Here is a 22,041-nt window from a genome sequence, read left to right as displayed (position 1 = left end):
AGAAAAAAGCAAGGATAACTTAGGACATATGATTTACAACATCTCTAATAAGGAAGTTAGCATTAAGGCACTTTACCTGAATGCTCGTAGCATTCATAACAAAGCCAATGAACTAATGGCACAGATAATAGTGAATGATTATGATGTAGTAGGCATCACAGAGACTTGGTTACAGGGGGGTCAGGACTGGCAGTTAAACCTCCATGGTTTTTCAACTTATCGAAAAGACAGAGGTGGGCAGAGGGGGTGGGGTTGCCTTGTTAGTTAAGAACAAAATTAAATCTATGGTATTGAATGACATAGCGTCGGATGATGTGGAGTCTGTGTGGGTGGAATTGAGGAACCACAAAGGCAAAAAAACCATAATTGGAGTTGTGTACAGACCTCCTAACAGTGGTCAGGACCAGGGACGCAACATGTACCGGGAAATAGAGAAGGCATGTCAGAAAGGCAAGGTTACATTGATCATGGGTGACTTCAATATGCAGGTGGACTGGGTAAATAATGTTGCTAGTGGATCTAAAGAAAGGGAATTCATGGAATGCTTACAGGATGGCTTTTTGGAACAGCTTGTCATGGAGCCCACAAGAGAGCAGGCTATTCTGGACTTAGTGCTTTGCAATGAACCAGACTCTATAAAAGATCTTAAAGTAAGGGAACCCTTAGGAAGTAGCGACCATAATATGGTAGAGTTCAGTCTGGAGTTTGAAAGGGAGAAGGCAAAATCTGATGTAATGGTGTTACAGTTGAATAAAGGTAATTATGAGGGCATGAGAGAGGAACTGACTAAAATAGACTGGAAGCAGAGGCTAACCGGGAAGACACTAGAGCAAAAATGGCAGGAGTTTGTAGGTATAATTGAGGACACTGTACAGAGGTTCATTCCCAAGAAAAGAAAGATTAACCGGGGAGGGATTAGACAACCTTGGCTGACAAAGGAAGTCAGGAAATGTATTAAAGAAAAAGAGAGATCCTATAAAGTGGCTAAGAACAGTGGGAAATCAGAAGATTGGGAAGGATACAAAAGCCAACAGAGGATAACAAAGAGTGTAATAAGAAATGAGAGGATCAAATATGAAGGTAGGCTAGCCAGTAATATTAGAAATAATAGTAAAAGTTTCTTTCAGTACATAAGAAACAAACGACAGGCAAAAGTAGACATTGGGCCACTTCAAACTGATGCAGGGAGCCTAGTGATGGGAGATAAGGAAATAGCAGGAGAACTTAACAAGTACTTTGCGTCAGTTTTCACAGTGGAAGACATGAGTAATATCCCAAAAATTAAAGGGTGTCACGGGGCTGAGTTGAGTATGGTTGCCATTACGAAAGAGATAGTGCTAGAAAAGTTAACAAGTCTTAAAATTGATAAATCTCCTGGCCCCGATGGGATACACCCTAGAGTTCTGAGAGAGGTTGCTGAAGAAATAGCAGAGGCATTGGTTGAGATCTTTCAAGAGTCACTGGAGTCAGGAAAGGTCCCGGATGATTGGAAGATGGCTGTAGTAACCCCCTTGTTCAAGAAAGGATCAAGGCAAAAGATGGAAAATTATAGGCCAATCAGCTTAACCTCTGTTGTTGGTAAAATTCTAGAATCCATCATTAAGGATGAGGTTTCTAAATTCTTGGAAGAGCAGAGTCTGATTAGAACAAGTCAACATGGATTTAGTAAAGGGAGGTCATGCCTGACAAACCTGTTGGAATTTTTTGAAGAGGTAACAAGTAGGTTAGACCAGGGAAACCCAGTGGATGTGGTCTATCTGGACTTTCAAAAGGCCTTTGATAAGGTGCCACACGGGAGGCTGCTGAGCAAGGTGAGGGCCCATGGTGTTCGAGGTGAGCTGCTGGGATGGATTGAGGATTGGCTATCTAACAGAAGGCAGAGAGTTGGGATAAAAGGTTCTTTTTCAGAATGGCAGCCGGTGACGAGCGGTGTCCCGCAGGGTTCGGTGCTGGGGCCACAGCTGTTCGCATTATATATTAATGATTTGGATGAGGGAACCGGGGGCATTCTAGCGAAGTTTGCCGATGATACGAAGTTAGGTGGACAGGCAGGTAGTACTGAGGAAGTGGGGAGGCTACAGAAGGATCTAGACAGGTTGGGAGAGTGGTCCAGGAAATGGCTGATGGAATTTAACGTGAGCAAGTGCGAGGTCTTGCACTTTGGCAAAAAGAATAAAAGCATGGACTACTTTCTAAATGGTGAGAAACTTAGTAAAGCCAAAGCACAAAGGGATCTGGGAGTGCTAGTCGAGGATTCTCTAAAGGTAAACATGCAGGTTGAGTCTGTGATTAAGAAAGCGAATGCAATGTTGTCTCTTATCTCAAGAGGGTTGGAATATAAAAGCAGAGATGTACTACTAAGACTTTATAAAGCTTTGGTTAGGCCCCATTTGGAGTACTGTGTCCAGTTTTGGTCCCCACACCTCAGGAAGGACATACTGGCACTGGAACGTGTCCAGCGGAGATTCACATGGATGATCCCTGGAATGACAGGTCTAGCATATGAGGAACGGCTGAGGATACTGGGATTGTATTCGTTGGAGTTTAGAAGATTAAGGGGAGATCTAATAGAGACGTACAAAATAATACATGGCTTTGAAAAGGTGGATGCTAGAAAATTGTTTCTGTTAGGCGAGGAGACTAGGACCCGTGGACACAGCCTTAGAATTAGAGGGGGTCATTTCAGAACGGAAATGCGGAGACATTTCTTCAGCCAGAGAGTGGTGGGCCTGTGGAATTCATTGCCACGGAGTGCAGTGGAAGCCGGGACGCTAAATGTCTTCAAGGCCGAGATTGATAGGTTCTTGTTGTCTAGAGGAATTAAGGGCTACGGGGAGAACGCTGGCAAGTGGAGCTGAAATGTGCATCAGCCATGATTGAATGGCGGAGTGGACTCGATGGGCCGAATGGCCTTACTTCCACTCCTATGTCTTATGGTCTTATGGTCTTATAAATACTTCTTAAACCTTATGAACGCTTCTGCCTCCACCACCCTTAAAGGTAATAAGTTCCAGATTGCCCCCTACCTTCTGGATTAAAAACATTTTCCCCCCATCCCGTCTAAACCACCTGCCCTTTACTTTAAATCCATGTACCTTGGTCAATGACATCTCTATCAAGGGGAAACATTTCTTCCTGTAAACCCTATCTATGCCCCTCATAATTTTATACATCACAATCATGCCCCCCTCAGTCTCCTCTGCTCTAAGGAAAACAATCCCAGTCTGTCCAATCTCTCTTTTATAACTGAAACTTTCAGGCATTCTGGTAAATCTCCTCTGCATTGTCTCTAGTGCAATCACATCCCTCTTTTATTGTCAATTCTAGAACTGCACACAATACCCTAGTAGTGGCCTAACCAAAATTTCAGACAATTCTAATATAACGTTCTTGCTCTTAAACTCCATGCTCGGCTAATAAAAGCAAATATCCAAAATGCCTTCTAGCTACTTTATTCGGCTGTACTGGTAACTTAAAGGGCTAGTGGATATGTTCAAGGTCCCTCTGATCTTCAGTGCTCTCCAGGGGCCTACTGTTCATCATATTTTCCCTTGCCTTGTTCCTCCTGTCCAAGTGCATCACTTCATCTGGATTGAGTTCCATCTGCCATTGATCAGCCTCTCTGACCTGCCTGCATATATCCTCCTGTAATTTAAGGCTTTCTTCCCCACTTTTTATCAACTCACTGACTTTTGTATTATCTGCAAACTTACTGCTCAACCCTCTTACATTCAAAGCTAAATAATTTATCACAAACTGCAAGGGTTTCAACACTGACCTTAGACTTCCAATTAGAAAAACACTCAACCACCACCCTCTACTTCCTGCCACTCTACCATTTCTGAACCAATTCGCCAAATTTCCTTAGATCCCATGGACTCCTACCTTCGCTACCAGTCTTATATGTGGGATCTTATCAGAAGTCTTGCTGACATTCAAGTAAACTGTATCCATATCATGGTTCATGTGATTACTTCACATTCCCATCCAATCACCTCTGTCTTAAAAATATTCAAAGACTCTGCATTCACCACCTTTTGAGGAAGAGAACTCCAAAGACTCACAACCCTCTGTGAGACAAAAAAAAACTGCTCGTCTGTTTTAAATGTCATATTTTTAAACGGTGACCTGTCAGTTCTACATTTCTCCATAAGAGAAAATATCCAAACTGTCAAGATCTCCTGTGATTGTACATTTTTCCATCAAGTCATCTCTTACTCTTCTAAACTCCAAGAGATACAAGCCCGTGAAACTGCTTCCAATGCATTTACTTTGTTCCTTAAACAATGAGAGTAATACAGTACACAGTACTCCAGAAATGGTCTCAGTAATGTCCTACATATTTGAAGTATAACCTCCTTTCTTTTATATTCAATTTCCCTTTGAATAAAATATAAGACTCAGTTATCATTCCTAATTACTTGCTGTACCTGCATGCCAACCTTTTGTGATTCATGAGAACACTCAGATCTCTCTGCATCTCAGAGTTCTGCAATCTCTGCAGCAATCTCGCACCATTTAGAAAATAGGCTTCACTTTATGCTTCTGGCCAAAATGGATAATTTCACATTTTCACACATTATATTCTATTTACTAGAGCTTCGCCCATTCACTAACTCACTTATTTGCCCTTTGGAATCTCCTTATGCCGACTGACAATTTACTTTTCCATCTATCTTTGCGTTGTCAGACAATTTTGCAGCCATTCCTTTGATTCTCTTCATGCAATTCATTTATATAAAGTATGAAAAAAATTGAGGCCTCAGCATTGTCCCCTGTGCCACACCATGTGACATTTGTTGCAACCTACTAAAGCCAAAATGGCCTATTTATGCCTAACCTCTGCTTCCTGTTAGCGAGCAAACCTTCCAGCTGTAAATATGTTACTCTTTACCCCATAAGCTTTTATTTTCCGCAGTAAACTTTGATGTGGCAGCTTATCAAATGCCCTCTGCAAATCGTAGTACAATGCATCTACCAGTTCCCCTTTATCCACCACGCATGTCACATCCCTGAAGAAATCCAATAAATTGGTTAAGAATGATTTCCCTGTCACAAAAGCACGTTGGGTCTGTCTGTAGCTGACATGTTTGGCCCTGTCACCATGGTAGCATTAGTGTTGTGATGACTGACATGATTGCTGTCATATAATGTGTGTCACCATGAATCTTGCTACAAAAGAGGAAATAAAGGCAGAATTGGCAACAGGCAGCACACTGCAGAAACTAGGCCATTACCTAAAGACTGAGTGGCCTAGTGAAATAGAGGATAAACTGGTTCTGCATTGCAGAGTACAAAAGGGCTTTTGCCTGAAACGTCGATTTCGCTGCTCGTTGGATGCTGCCTGAACTGCTGTGCTCTTCCAGCACCACTAATCCAGTATTTGGTTTTCAGCATCTGCAGTCATTGTTTTTACCAGAGTACAAAATGGGTTTGCATTGTTTGATGACAATTATTTCATATTTGGAACTCAAGGAATCATCTGAAAAGAAGAACAGCACCTTGTCCATGAAGGGCATCTGAAAATTATTAAGGTGAAACAGTCATTCCATGAAGAGTCAAGATTAGAGTGGTGCTGGAAAAGCACAGCAGGTCAAGTAGCATCCGAGGAGCAGGAAAATCGACGTTTCAGGCAAAAGCCCTTCAACAGGAATTCCTGATGAAGGGCTTTTGCCCAAAACATCGATTTTCCAATCCTTGGATGTTACCTGACCTGCTGTGCTTTTCCAGTACCACTCTAATCTTGACTCTGATCTCCAGCATCTGCAATACTCACTTTCACCTAGTGATTCCATGAAGCCATCTGAGGGGCAAAAATGGATCCGCACAAACTGTGTAGTTTATACCCACAGTGAAAATATTTTTAACTATGTGCCTCAGTCCTACAACCAGTCCCATGACCAACAAAACCATGGCAACCAGTCCAAGTCGATATTTTTGGAGGAGTGCAAGCAGGCTATAGCAATCTACACTTTTTGCTTGTTGTTTATGATCTATATAGCAAATGGCTGGAAATCACGAGAATAAATTCCATTAGCACCATCTCAGTTGTTGACGTATTAAACAAGTTATAAAAAGATCTAACAGAGACCTTCATTACAATAGACCACAGTTTGTTCTAGTCAATTCACAGAGTTCATGTAAGCAACAAATTCTGCATCATTTGATATTGTGATACAAGCTGCCAGAGGAAGTGGTGGAGGCTAGTACACTTGCAACATTTAAAAGGCATCTGGATGGGTACATGAATAGGAAGAGTTTGCAGGGATATGGGCCGGGTGCTGGCAGGTGGGACTAGATTGGGTTGGGATATCTGATCGGCATGGACGGGTTAGACCGAAGGGTCTGTTTCCATGCTGTCCATCTCTATGTCTCTTTGACTCTGACCCACAACTAAATGGTGAGGTTGAACAACTCAGCAGGGTGATCAAGGGCAGTCTGAGCATCAGCAGATCAGAGGAGAAAATGTTTGAACAATCTATTCATTCCATACTTTGCACATATCAATCCATTCCGCAGTCTCTGATCAGAAAGGAATGGCTGACCTCATGACTGGTCGTAACTTTCACATATGCTGGCCATTCTCACTCCATCACTTCTATCTAAAAAGAATTTCTGAGGGAAAGCAGAAAAAATTGCAAAGCGATAATGTAAGACAGAAATGTATGTTGACAAGAGACAATATGATTGGGTTTGTATCAAACGGACAAAGCATCCCCACCAGCTCACATTGTCTCTATCAAGTACAGTGCAGATCCAGCAGGAGTTCAGAACCAATGTTTATCTGTTGGATGACTACACCAAATGAAATGAAATATGCTTGGTTGTGAGCAGACAGGATATTTCAAGGACAGCAATCATGCAGATACCTTTCCTTTTCAAAAGAGCAACTCAACGTTGACCACCCTCCTCACTGTGAAATTACAACCTTAAATTTGTTGAATTTAGTGCTGCCATCAGTGAATCCTACGTCAAAGATTATTTTTGTACTTAGATAAAACACCAGGAAATGACTCAATGTACATTTTTTTGTTGTTTAGGGATGACTTAATTTAAAATAAGGTCCTTTAGTTTTACCAAATGTTCAATTTTTAACTGTGTGTGTTTGATAACTGTTCACTTTGCTGTGGGCTGTGAGTCAAGGCTCTGGGTATGATAACCCTGGAAAACGCAGTGAGCCTGAGAAAGCAGCAAATTTCAAAATATTCCTGTTTACACATAGAACTTCATGTGTAATCTCTACCTTTACTAATTATTGTTAAATGCTAGCATAATACTATTCTATTTCAGAAGCTATAAAAATATAGATGTAAAATGCACTGTGTGCTGAGTGAGATATTGATGTTTGTGTCCATCTGCTGTACATAGATTTTCAATGGATTCTGCTGCTGTCAGCATAGCAAAGCTTTAACAGTCCTTGCTAAAGTACCAACAAAACCACAAAATATTCTACCTCTAATCCCATAAAAATCTGTTTAACCTGAAGCTGATTGTTAATCCGACTTTAAATGCTGTATGTTTAGTTGGGATATTATCTCTTCACTGTTCCAAAAGCAACTATGGTACATCCAAGTGGCTATTGCATTTGATAATTCATCAGAAATTAAGACTGTATTCAATACAATATTTCCCTCTGCAGTTTACAGTCCTTAGCCAATGCAAAGAATCGCTTCACCATTTTCCTAGTGCTTGATTTAAAGTTTCTATTTTTGACATTTTAACAATTTATTTTTCAATGAACATTGTTCAAGGTTAGTAACCTTTATGGAGTTATTACCAGACATTTTTGGTAATAACTACACACACACACACACACACACACCCCTAAGAAGAAAAATCCAACCAACTGTTGTAATTCTGTATGGCACATAACCGATTATCAAAGTTAAAAATATGGAATTGCACATTCTTGAGAAACCATGTGATCAAAATAAAACAACCATTTCAACCTGCTAAGTAACTCGATCATCTTTATTTAATGCATGTATATGGAGCACTGAGGTGATTATGCTGTAACTCATTTTGGAAAAGAACAATTCAGAGTTGCTAGCATTCCACTTCTTTCTGAAGATTACCAGATCCTTAATTAAGTAAGGATATATTGCTTTGCAGATTGAAATGATTTGTACAAGTAATCCGATGACATTAAATTAACCTTTAGCACAGCAAACAAACAGGAATTCAACAGATTCTTGTAAAAATGTAATTAACTGAAACATTCCTTTTACAGTTTCCACTCTCAGCTCTATTTTTTTAAATAGGACTCACACCAAATTGCAGCTGAACTCATTATAATTGCATTGGATTCTGTATAGGATCAGGGTTACATTATATTTTGGCGGAAGAAAAGACACATGGCAGGGATACATTCTACTATTTTAATCAATACTTCACCGGGTTTAAATAATTGCCTTCTTGCCCACAGAAAGGCGTAGTGTTCAGAATTGGGTGCCAACATAAAGTTTATTGTTTTCCTGTCATCATTGTTGGGAAACTACAGTCATCCCACAACTGGCAGAAAATCATTCAATACAACTTGGAAGAATATAATTGATATTATTATTTGTCCTTCACATCACCTTGTAGCATTGGAGTGGAATTCAAATGTCAAGTTCCATATCAGCAAAACATGAGCACAAGGCACTAAAACCAGAAATCTATGCCAGGGGGTGATCAACACCAAAATGTGTAGCCATGATGTCAATCTTCAATGATTGTTCCCTAGGTGTTAAGGCATTAAGTTATATAGAGGACAGATGGGTGTAGCTGGGTGCTGCTCCCTTTAATTTCAGATCTGAGCTGGGATAAACAAAAGGAAACAAAGATGTGAATATATAGCAATCCCACATGGTGAGGGGAAGTCACGTCTGAACAGTATGGGATTTGTCTTGATGACCAGATATGAGGGGCATTTGCAATACTGTGAGAGCAAGCTGTTGTCCCACTTAATTGTAAATGTTAGTTCAGATCAATGATGAACGGGGTGAAAATGAATAGCTTCCCAAGGACTGCAGTAAAAGTACTGAAGCCTGTACATTCAAATGTGCCACCTGTACACCTGAAATGGCAAAATCCACTAGTATATCTTTCTGTTTAATTTATTCATTGACAAAATTTCTATTGACCAATGTTTGTAAAAATCTAATTAATTTGAAGTATAAAGCCTTGAAAAATTCACATGTTTATGCTGCTTACATAAACATAAATGTGCACGTGAAAACAGAAAATTGTGTTAAAACTGAATGGGTAGCATCTGTGGAAAGACAAACAGGTTATAGAGTAAAGTCATTGACTTGAAATGTTAACTTTGTTTCTAGTTCCACAGATGCTCCCAGAGCTGCTGAGAGTTTCTAACTCTATTACAGATTTTCAGCATCTGCAGCATTTTATTTTTGAAGGAACGTACTTGTTTATCTGTGATTCGAAAAAGCCCCATTCAAGTCCCCTGTAATTTTTAGTGCACAAATCATGTTCTTTTAATTTTGTTTCTATCACTTTGGATGCTTATTACATCATGCAATCAATATTTGCCATGGTCTGGTTTGTGCTTTCACCTTACCCTAAGAGGAAACCAGACACTTTGTAAACAGTAAATGAAGCAAATCAAAAAATATTAAATAAATGGATGACACAAGGAGGAATTACAACTTCTGGTTGAAGGAAAGGTGAATAAAGAGTGTGGGAACTGTCAGATACATGTGATTAGGATTCATGCTCACACAGAGGACTAACATCAACATACAGGAGGTGTAGCAGATTACCTGTGACAAAGTAACGACTAGGTTACTCCAAGTACATAGAATTTCTTTGTGGATTGTCTGTGTATGAACGTCAAACAAATCTATGAAAATAACTAGTGATCATTTACAATTCTATACATCATTTTATTTTCATTTTCAAAATAGTACACAGTTAGATTTTAAAAATATATAATTAGTTTAGTGTCCAGTCATATGGTAATAATAAAGAATAAGACTCAATTCACTAATTCAGATCATGCTTTATGCATGAGTTGAACTGCAATAACAAAAATACAGTTTTGTGTCCAAAATCTACGAAGAATATTAATGTATGCACCTTGGATATAAAATTCATGAAAGGAAATGCACACTCAGCTGATCTGTATGTGCAGTACAGTATCGTATCCTTCCTAACATTAATTTAGATAATACGCTTGATTATAACTTGTTTATAAATCTGACTTCTTTTCATTAAAAATATTGTTATCACTGCACGACTCCATGTATATATATTTTTAGTACATATTTTTGCAGCTAATCTCAATATTCTAAAGTCGTCACAGTGTGCCAATAATTACCAACGGATTAAAATGTTTACTTGCATCAGTTCAAGTCAGTTTACAGGTTTATTAAAACATGGATATCTGCTATCAAACAATAAATGTCTCAGATAGAAAATGTAATTTATTTTTTCCAAAGCTCTCACATAATTGCTTTCTGACTAACTGGGCCCAGTTTCCCTGATGTCACACGCAACAAACGCCAACTCTGTGCACTCACTTAACCTTGTTAATAAAAATACTGAATCAGTCAGGGAGTTCTTTTAAAAACTCAAAAGATGAGAATATGATCTGTATCAAGCGCTGCAATGTGAAGTAACTCAGCCAATTTCACAATGGGATTCATACAATGATTATAAAATTGCTAATCTGAACCATTGAAGTTCCAGCATGGAGTTTACACAAAATACAACATTAATGTGAATCTATTTCATTAGAAAATAACTGCAGGGTGATAAGTTACAGAACAAAGTCACAAGGTCATGCCTAATCATCACGTATTTATGCATCAGCTTCCTGACATTTGATAGAATAGTGGAAATCAAGGGCAGTTATTGACTTATTTTTCTTTCTCAGAAATTTCATTGGTTGATTAATATCAGGAAACTGAGATGCAGTTAGGGAAGAATTTATCGCAATCCCCTACAAAATGCACACATGCAATATTGTCTGACATTCAGGAATGCACTCCAATGTTTTTCCATTTCCATTTTTTGTGCTGTTGCCGTGGCATAATGATCCCTGAAGTTACTGCAAGAATGTTTAGAGTCACACATAATTGGGAATGGCTACAATTGTTTTATTTCTATTGCTATAAAGTTCTGCATCAGTTTCCAATGAATTAAATATATAAGCAGGTCAATTTAACTGGTCAACTATTGGTCTGAGCAATCATTCACCGAGGAGACATTCTTCATTAACTTACACATCTGGGGACATTCAGCATTTAAATAGCAGAAATGGGCAAAGGTACAAGGCTTTGGATAGTTTAAAATTAATTTTGGATTAGTGGTGCTGGAAGAGCAGAGCAGTTCAAACATGTTCTGGCACATGTCTAGTGCAGGTGCAACTTGAATTTGGGTCTCTTAGCCCGAGGTAGGGAACACTGCCACTGTACCACAAGGCTACAAACTTTTATTTTTGCATACATAGAAATTTACATTACAGAAGGAGGTCATTTGGCCCAGTGAATCCGTACCAGTTCCCAAAAGGGCCACCCACCTATCTCCATAACCAACTGAATTCATCACTTTCAAATATATATCCGGCTCTCTTTTGAAACCTCCTATGGAATTTTCTTCCACCACTCTCCCAGGGAGTGTATTCCAAATGCTAACAATGCTCTGAGTAAATAAATTGCTCCTCATTTCACTCCTAGCTCTGACAATGTTGAAATTGTGGCCCCTAGTTACTAACATATCAACTAGTAGAAACAGAATATCCTTCATTACCTTGTCAAAATTATCTTTCACTCTGAACACCTCAATAAGGTAACATCTTAATCTTCTCTATTCCAAGGAAAATAAGCCCAATTTCTCTAATCTTCCCTCATATCTAAAATCCCTCATTCTTGGTATCATTCTCTGAAATCTCATTTGCACACTCTCCAGAGTTTTAAATTCCTTCCTTAAATAAGGTGCCAAGACTTGAAGGCAATACTGCAAATTGCAGTCTGACCAATGATTTATAGCTGTGCAGCATCACTTCCTTGCTTTTATACTCTATGCCTCTATTTATCAATGGATCCTATCCTTTCCTAACTCTTTCAACATGTCTGGCCACCTTCAGAGAATTACGCATTTGCTCCTGTACTCCTCTCAAATTTGTATCATTGAGACAATATTGTCTCTCCATGTTTCTTCTACCAAACTGCATTACCTCACATTTCTCCTCATTGAATTCATCTGCCAGCTATTTGGTCAACTTGTCAATGTCTCCTTGAAAATCCAGAAGTATTATCGCAAATAACGGTTTATTTCTCGCCACCAAACCACCCTTGGTGCTTGTCATCTATTATCACTAAAGTCACCCATATTTCCAATTACTCAAATGATGTCAAAGTGTGGCAAGCACAATGCAGAGCACCAAATGATAGACTTAGTCAGCTTGAGAAACCTGAGCACCAATGGCAACAAAATATTATGATGGACCATGAAAACTTAAAGAGTATACCAGTGCTACAAAATGCTGCTTTAGGCTAAGGTTTTAAAATTTCAGGGCCAGTGCTTCCCAATTGAAATTGATGCTGATGAACCAAATTTTAATGGTTTGCTTTGTTTAATTGTACAGCTACATTTTTAGTATCACAGCAAAACAAATTCAACCCAAAATTACAACTAATCTATTGAACTAAACTTTCCCAAACTAACGTGAGCATTTCAAGTAAAGTCATATTTAGGACATCTGTTGCTTTGTGAGGTGCTGTGCTCTGAGTTCTGGATTTTGGACAGACGTTTTCCCTAAAATATTATGCCACTGCTGCCACCCAGCATAAGGTTTAGATGAGATTCCCTACAGTGTGGAAACAGGTCCTTCGGCCCAACAAGTCCACACTGACCCTCTGAAGAGTAACCCACCCAGTCCCATTTCCCTCTGACTAATGCACCTAACACCATGGGCAATTTAGCATGGCCAATTCACCTAACCTGCATATCTTTGGACTGTGGGAGGAAACCCACGCAGACACGGGGAGAATGTGCAAACTCTACACAGACAGTCACGCAAGGCCAGAATCAAACCTGGGACCCTGGTGCTGTGAGGCAGCAGTGCTAACCACTGAGCCACCGTTACTTAGGCTTTATGCTATGACTTAGGAAAAGTTTCTTACAGCTTTGACATAAAATAGACACGCAACTTTCTGAACTGGCCTGCCTCTTGAAGCTTGTTCCTTAAAAGGTGCATAGCATTTTTTAGCACTGGTGTACTCTTTAAGTTTTCATGGTCCATCATAATGCTTTCTTGCCAGTGGTGCTCAGATTTCTCAAGCTGACAAAGTCTATCCTCCAGAATGTAAGTGGAGTGGATGGTTGCTCGCAAAGTTTGAAGGAGGGTCATAGCACAAGAGCAGTGGAGGGTTCCTAAAGGCATCCTGTATCAGTGATCATAATATGATTTACCTGTATATTCAGCTTGAGGGAATAATTCAGTTTGTGGATTAAATACTAATATTTTAAAATTAAAAGGGCAACTATGAGATCATGAAGACAGAGTTGGTTAAAGCATACTGGGAAACTAGGTTAAGGTTTAGGGTAGTTGAGAAACAGTTGCAGATATTTAAGGGAAGATTTCAGAACGCTCAGAAAGTATACATTTCATTGAGAACAAAAGATTCTACTGTCTCTGTGGAGTTCGCAAATTCTCCCAATGTCTGTGTGTATTTCCTCTAGGTTTCCTCCCCCAATCCAAAGATGTGCTGGTTAGGTGGATTGGCCATGCTAAATTGCCATTGGTGTCCAAGGATATGCAGGCTAGGTGGATTACCTATGGGAAATGCAGGGGGATGGGCCTCTTTGGAGATTCGATGAAGACTCAAAGGGCCGAAAAGCCTGCTTCTACACTATAGAAATTCTCTGATTCTAGGGAAAGGGCATATCTTTCAATAGTGAACTAAGCAAGTTAAATAGTATGAAACTGAAAGAAAATGTGCACAATTCTGCAAAGATGATTGACAAGTCAGAAGATTGGCCAGTAGGTAATGGACAACAAAGAATGACTAAAACATGAATAATGGGAATGAAAAGGTTTGAGTACAAGTGAAAGCTAGCTACAAATTTCCAACAGAGAGAAGGTAAATATTGCCCCTTGACATTCAACGGGATTATGATCACTGAATCCTTTACTATCAACATCCTGGGGCTACTACTATCAGCCAGAAATGGGAACAGATCAGCTGTACAAATACAAGAGTAGGTCAGAGGCTAGAAATTCTGAAACTAGTAAATAAGCTGACTTCCCAAAGCCTGTCCACCAGTTACAAGGCCGAAGTCAGGAATCTGATGGAATTAGATTAGATTAGATTAGATTACTTACAGTGTGGAAACAGGCCCTTCGGCCCAACAAGTCCACACCGCCCCGCCGAAGCGTAACCCACCCATACCCCTACATCTACATCTACCCCTTACCTAACACTGCAGGCAATTTAGCATGGCCAATTCACCTGACCTGCACATCTTTGGACTGTGGGAGGAAACCGGAGCACCTGGAGGAAACCCACGCAGACACGGGGAGAACGTGCAAACTCCACACAGTCAGTCGCCTGAGGCGGGAATAGTCCCCACCTGCCTGGATGAGTGCAGCTCCAACAACATTCCAAACGTTTGACACCATCAGGGTAAAGCAACCCACTTGACTGGTTCCTCACTTACCACCTTCATTATTCATTCCCTTCATAACCCGAATGCACAGTGTCAGCGATGTGTACCACCTACAAGATTCACTGCCACAACTCAGCAAGACTCCTCAAACACCACCATCAAAATCCACCATCTCTACTAACTAGAATGTCAAGGTCAATGGATTCATGGGAACACCACCACTTGAGAGTTCCCCTCCAAGCCATTCACCACCCTGAACTGGTACCATAACACCAATCATTCACTTTCACTGGGTCAAACTCCTAAAATGCCCTTCCTAACAGTATTGAAGGTGTACCTATACTACATGGACTGCAGCAGCTCAGGATGACCCTGTGGCACCAACACCTTCTACAGAGCATTTAGGGATGGTCCATTAATGCTTTGCCTAGCCAGTGATCCCCACGTTCTCTTGAGCTAATGTTAAAAAAAATCAAGGGTTGTCTACAGGTACTTAAAAAGGAACAGTAAAGAAAGTCATTGGTCCTCTTGACTGAGAAGCTTAGAAATTAATAATGGAAAATAAATTGATGGACATTTTGCACCTGCTTCACCTTAGAAAACACAAATAACAATACAGAAATGATTGTGAATTAGAATGTGAACAGGAGCAAGGAACTTAAAGCAATTAAAATTCTCAGGGAAATAGTACAGAGAAAATGATTGACTAAAATCTGACAAATTCCCTGGCACTGATAGACTTTATCCTCAGATGTTAAGAAAAACTGGCTGCTGAGAAAGTAGATGCATTGTTTTTAATTTTCCAACATTCTCTCAATTCTGGAAATGTCCCTTCAGTTTGGAAGATAGAGAATGTAACCCCTCTATTCAAGAAATAGAGAAGCGGAAAGCAGGAAGCTATCGGTCTTTTAGCACGGAGAAAGTTCTGGAATCTGTTTTAAAGGAAGTTCTCGCAGGACACTTAGAAAATCATAATGTGATCAGACTGAGTTGATATGCTTTTCTAAAAGGGAAATCATATTTGCCAATTCTATAGAACTCTTTGCAGAAGTAACAGATAATTTAGATAAAGGGGAACTGGTGGATATAACATACTTAGATTTCCAGCAGGGATTTGACAAGATGCCACATCAAAGTCAGGGTGTAAGGGTGTAACATATTAATGACGAATCCTCTTTCCATGCTAATTGGAAACCATAGGTGGGCTAAGTAGGTTTTTTCCAGGTTGACGGGGTGTTCCATGGGGTTGTCATTATTTATAATGCACAGAAATGACTTGGATGAAGGGACTGAATGTATGGTAGCTAAGTTTAATGATAGGTAGGAATGTAGGTTGTGACATAATTCTGCAAAGGGATATAGATGAGTTACATGAGAGGTCAAAAGATTGACAGATGGAGTATAAGGTGGGAAAATATGAATTCATTCACTTTGGCAGGAAGGATAGAAAATCTGTATACGATTTTAATGGAGAGAGACAGCAGACCTCTGTGATGCAGAGGGATTGAGATATCCTGGTATGTGAACCATAAAAAGCTAGTCCGCCAATGCAGCAAATGATTAGGAAGACAAATGGAACATTGTTACTTATTTCAAGGTGAATAAGACCATAAGAAATAGGAATAGGAGTCGACTAATTGGCCTCTCAAGCCTACCTCACCATTCAGTCTCACCATGGCTGATCCTCACATCCACTGTCCTGCCCTTCCCCCTTAACCCTTGATTCCCCAACTGATCAAGAATCTATCTATCTCAACCTTAAATATACACAAGGACTCTGCCCACAGCTCTCTGGGGCAAGGGGTTCCAAATAATCACAACTTTCTGAGAGAAGAAATTCCTCCTCATCTCAGTCTTAAATTGGAGCCCCTTAATCTGAGAGTACTCCTCTGGTCTTAGACTCTTCCATGAGGTGAAATATTCTCTCAGCACTTACCCTGTCAAGCCCCTTAAGAACCATATGTTTCAATGAGATCACCTCTCATTCTTCTAAACTCCAGTGAGTAGAGTCCCAACTAGTTTAATCCTTGCTCATAACAGTCCCTCCATTCCAGGGATCATCCTAGCGAACCTGCCTCCAATGAAATAATAGATTTCATTAAATAAGAGGAAGAAACCTGCTAGCAGTCCTCCAGATGTGGTCTCACCATCACCAAAAATGGTTTGTGGAAGTCTGTGTGTTTTGCAGCAGGTGGACACAGCATTGGTGAGGCCACTTTAGATTCTGTCTATTGTTTTGGTCTAATATTTAAGAAAGAATGTCAGGAGCTGTCTGAAAAAGTTCCACTTGCCTGATTCCTGGGATGACTTAGAAGGATAGGCTGGACAAGTTGGGTCTGTATATATTAAAGTTTAGGTGATCTTACTAAAACATACAAGATCCTGAGAGGACGTCACAGAGTGGAATGCTGAAAGGATGTTCCCCTTGGTGGGAGAGACCAGAACCAGTAGATTCCATTTAAAATTAAAGGTTTGTCCCTTTAAGGTAGTAGTGAGGAGAAATCCTTTTCCCCCACAGAATCATGCATTTTCGATACTCTCTTCCCCAGAAAGCAGCAGAGGCAGTAGAGACACGATCATTGAAAACCATTACAGCAGAGGCTACTATTTTCTTTACTAACAAGAGAGTCAACGATTCTTCAGGGTAGAATAGAATGTGGAGTTGAATCAACCATAATCATACTGAATGGTGCAGCACCACGTGGTCTATGCCAGTTCTTAATTCATATGTTTGCATTTCATAGAATGCTATGTGTACTGCCTTGCTCAGTCTGCCCTGCCAGCTTACAATGAAGGGGCAAAAGTCAAAAATGCTGGCACAACTTCACGCAGATCTTGCTTTGCAATTTATTGGCATGCTTGTGTGTGTGAATGTGTGAGAAAAAAGACAAGAAATAAGAGGAGGATCATAAACCTGACAAAGTTTTCTGTACTCTCCAGATTCTAAGATGTAAGAATGGGAGTGAAGTGTCAGTGGTCTTTGAGTATGTAGTTAAGAATTTTGTTCCTTTTATTCTAGCTTTTCTTGCAAGTAGAAAACGTATGCTGAATTAGAAGTTGAAGAAGCATCAATTTCTATTGAGGCAGACATCTGTGTGCCTGCAGGTCAATATGTGACACAATTTGGTTTTGTAACAGTTATTTCTCTAGAGAGCTTATAGAAGATACAGTGCAGCAAGCTCTTCAATTGTGAGTTGCATTTTAACTGTGCCTGATTGAAATATAGATATCCATGGGGTGCAATGACTGATTTGGCATGAATTACAGTTGCGAGTTGAAGGGATACATAAAATACAATGAGCAAGCCTCATGTATTGCTTACATGAGATCTAAATACCAAACCTGTTGCAGTGGTGCCTTGGAATGTTATGGGTGTACACAAGATGCAATGTAACAGCTGCATGACTTGTCATGTGTAAGCAGTAAATATGGAACAAGCTGACAAGCAACACTTTGTACGCATTCTTGGGTCCTTGACCTAGTAAAATATGCTGTTTAATGGCCTTACTGTGCCTCATTCCTTTCACTGTACCGTGTTGTCTCATTTCTGTTCACAGATCCTGCAGATACACAAACCATTAAACCTGGCTGCTGTTTTCCAATATTGTCCCTGCAGATGGTGGCATGGAGTGCTGAACAAGGGCAATCTTTTTCATCTGTATCTCACACAACAGCAGGTCTGTTCTGCCTGTCATTCAACTTTGGAGCGGGAGAAGGGGCGAGGGGAGGGTGGGAGAGATGTGGTAGTGAGGGCTATATCATTTCACCACAGACCCAGTGATTCTCTTTCATATCTCACAATTAATTTCCTCTCACTTTTTTTTTCTGGATTTATCTCCTGTTTACCTTTCATTTACAGCTATCGCAAAGCTTGAACTTTACCTGCCAAATGTCTCAGCTCCAATGTAAGCTTCAAAAATGGCTGAAACATCATTGCTTTCCTACAGAGCTTCTCATCTTTAAATCTAACATCTCTTCAAACTTGAGCTATGGATGAGATCTTTAATAGTCAAGCTCTTCTCCCACAACACCAGCTAACCCAGCTGCCTTCCTTGTGCACTCCCAAACCCACACTCATCTCATTAAAAAGGTTCCTTTTCACCATAAGACCAATGCTATGTTAGGACCTCATGTTAATTACTCAAAGGAACACTTTTTCTTATTCACTCACAGGACATGGGTGTCGCTGGCTTGGCTAGCATTCATTGCTCATACCAAATTAGCCAGAGAGCAGTTGAGAGCCGACCACATTGTTGTGGGTCTGGAGTCACATGTAGGCCAGACTGGATAAGGACGGATTCTTTAGGTTTTTCCCAATAATAAACAATACTTTCTCAGCCATTGTTAGTTTACTAATTCCAGATTTTTATTGAATTCGCATTCCACCATCTGCTATGTAGGGATTCAAGTCCAGGGTCCCTAAACATTACCTAGGTCTCCAGATTATTAATCAAGCAATAATGCTACTAGGCCATCACCTAGAGTACATGCAATCAAAACATGGTTCAGGGCAGTCCTCTGTTGGAAAACCAATAGATCATATCTGAGCAAAGTCAACAGAAAGCAGAGAAGGCAGTCTGCTGCGACTGATAGGTTTACGGCACACATTACACCTAATAAGTCTTCAGTTTACTCTCTGGAACAACCTTTTGTTTTCAACTGTCATTATGTTTCAGCAAGAAAGTAAAGGTGGGAAAGAATTCTGATCACAGTTTCTCTTTGTTACTTACATTATAACCCATTAATGCTATTATGCTCTCCACTAAAGTTGATCACAACCAAGAATAAGATAATTGAAAACATGGCATTTAATAATCTATAATCTTGCATCGAGTATTACTCTGGCATTCCCCCGTCAATGGAATCAGTTACACTTAATAAATGTAAATCAAATCTCTCACACTTTTCAATTACATTACTATTTATTGTCAATGTTATGGACCAGAGCAGACCCTCTGAAAATATTTTAAGAAGGTAGTCAAGACCCTAACATTTTCTTACTTTAAAGGAAAATGTGAAGTGCCTGTTCCAGATGCAATGCGACTGGTCAAACTACTTGATGCTAAATAAAAACACAAGTTATTTAAACACTATAATTAAAATACAACCAAAGAAAAAGGAATTTAGAATAATAACTCTATTGGAAACTTAACAGAATAACAGATACAGCAACTATTATTAATTAACTGTTCCAATTTAGTAACATCCTGTAAACACATCCTTTGGCAAAAAAAGAAAATTCAGACACAGATTCTCACATGCAGTTCTCCAATCCAGGAGGAAAAAGATTAAGAGAAAATTCAAAGAGAGTAGCAGACAGGAAACCATCATTGAAGCTTCCAGCTCTGCTAAGAACGCACAAACCCAATAGCTTCTGATGCTACTGCAAAAAACTGAAACCTAGAAATCCTAATCTGAGAGCTGGCCACACCCATAGAGGCTGTTAAAAATAACCAAGGCCTCCCATACTGTTTCCTCACATAGTCTTGACAAGCACCTCTCCTTCATCTCTCTCTTAAAAGAAACCAGGACAAAATAACTTCTCAAAGTTAAAGCATCAGCAGTCAATTATTTTATTCTGTGGTGATCTGATGATATTAAAAATGCATACTTTATAATTCAGACAATGTGCAATCAAGTTCGACCGTTGCCAGCTGACCAAAGGAATCAACTTCAAATATGACAAACATCATCATTCTTGCTGATTCAGTGAGGTGAGTAGCTTAATCGCAGCAGTTTCCTTCACTTTTGGGAAAGGAAATCCCATCAAGTGTCTCTCATTCTGCTGTATGCGATTTTGATTTGCAAGATTATAACGGAGCTGCACTGGCAGCTGCCATGCCGAAGGCTGCAGTATGTATTAACCTGGGTCCTGGCTAAAAAACAAAAAGCGATGAAAGGAAGACAGCAACATGCACAAAACAAAAAACAAAATACACCCCAATGCAATTATGGACTTAAGTCAATTATTTATGGTAGAATATTTTATCATAATTATTCAAAAATAATTAATTAAATGTCACTCTCTGTGATTAACTGCTGCGTAAATAACACAAAAGGGATTTATAATTAGACAATCATAAAAGGAGCAAAAACATTTAAATCCATGCACACACCAGGACTTGGGTGTTTAAATCACCCTCTGCCATCAATGCTGACTAATTTTTAATTACTGTAAATGTTAATGTATTTTAATTAAAGATACTTTTTGAAAATTTTCACAAGTAATGAAATTCTAACTGAATAATTTGCGTCTGAAATACATGACTGCAAGCAGGTACCTTTAGTTATTTCTGTGTGGATATTAGGTTCATTGACCTTCCCACATAGCTGTAGTGTTCCTGCTTTTTGTTAAAATTAAGAAAAGGGCAATGTTTTAGATCTTTCCAAGCTGCCTCAACATGAAGTGAATGTATTTACCATATGAATTTGGTGCACGGATTAGAACACACTGGATATCTTATGTAATAGTGTATGCTTCAACAAATTACAACGGCAATTGTTTATGTTGCTGTTCACTTGGAGGTCATCATTAAAATCATCTCACAAATTAATAAAAAAAGGAATTCTTAACACATACACATACATGTACTTTCTTGTGTTCTGGCGGTCAGCTTTGCTATTGAATGTGGTGGAGGGCAGCCTATTGTTTATCCATATAATTCATTAGATGGGCATTTTGTTAAACTTGCCCCTCTGCTGCGCCGGAGATAGCCAGTCAGAAAAAGCAGACATATTTTGCTAGAAGTAAGAAGGAAAAGGAAAAACGTTGTTTTCCTCATTATTTTTATCAAATTATAGTATGTTTTTAATGATAAACTCATGTATTGCAAATTGCTCCGGTAATGTCAATTCTATATTTGACTTGTGATTACAGTAGAAACAAGATATAACCCCACCCACCACTTCTTGTTGATGTTGGGTTAGTCATATTGTATTCTGGAAACTGATATACATTTTCCAGTTTACATTTTAATGTGTCAGGGTTTTTTTCTTTCACTGGGGAGGGAGTGTAATATATCACAGTAGCTTAGCGTCTTGTTATACCGCCCTCTTTTATAGACAAGGGCAGGAGAGGCATGGGGAACAGTGTGGCCTGCAAGTTTCTCTCCAAGCCACTCACCATCCTGACTTGGAAATGTACTGCATCCTTTACTGTCAGTGGACCCATCTCCCACCTCCGCCCCCCCCCCCACCCCACCCACCTCAGCAGCAGTGTGAGTGAACCTGCACTAATCCGACAGCAGTTCGAGCTTGGAATATCGTCTAAATTAATTTTTAAACAAAATCGGTGTAGATAAAGTTATTCAATAATGGCTGCCTGCAGTTGAGAATATATTAGTCTTACTGCAATGTCAGCATGGTCAAGATGAAATCCCTTACCCACTTTCGAATACTGTCAGTGATGTTTCTTTTTCGACTTCAAAG

General features: G+C 39.5%; 1 protein-coding gene across 3 annotated transcripts in view; it reads right to left on the bottom strand.

Moving 5' to 3' along the window:
* rai2 (retinoic acid induced 2) overlaps nucleotides 1–22,041 on the bottom strand; it is an 87,544-nt gene that overhangs the window by 63,364 nt on the left and 2,139 nt on the right. Inside the window, exon 1 of one of the 3 annotated variants that reach the window (XM_072584459.1) lies at nucleotides 21,997–22,015. The exons of the other annotated variants lie outside the window; for them this stretch is intronic. The gene's annotated coding sequence lies outside the window, so the exon portion shown is untranslated. Of the gene's footprint in view, nucleotides 1–21,996; nucleotides 22,016–22,041 lie in introns of those variants that run through there. 3 annotated transcript variants of the gene reach the window in all.

Source organism: Chiloscyllium punctatum, chromosome 15, assembly GCF_047496795.1.
Source record: "Chiloscyllium punctatum isolate Juve2018m chromosome 15, sChiPun1.3, whole genome shotgun sequence".
Lineage (NCBI taxonomy): Eukaryota > Metazoa > Chordata > Chondrichthyes > Orectolobiformes > Hemiscylliidae > Chiloscyllium > Chiloscyllium punctatum.
The sequence above is the reverse complement of the archived record's forward strand: the minus strand, read 5'-3'. Positions and strand labels throughout refer to the sequence as shown.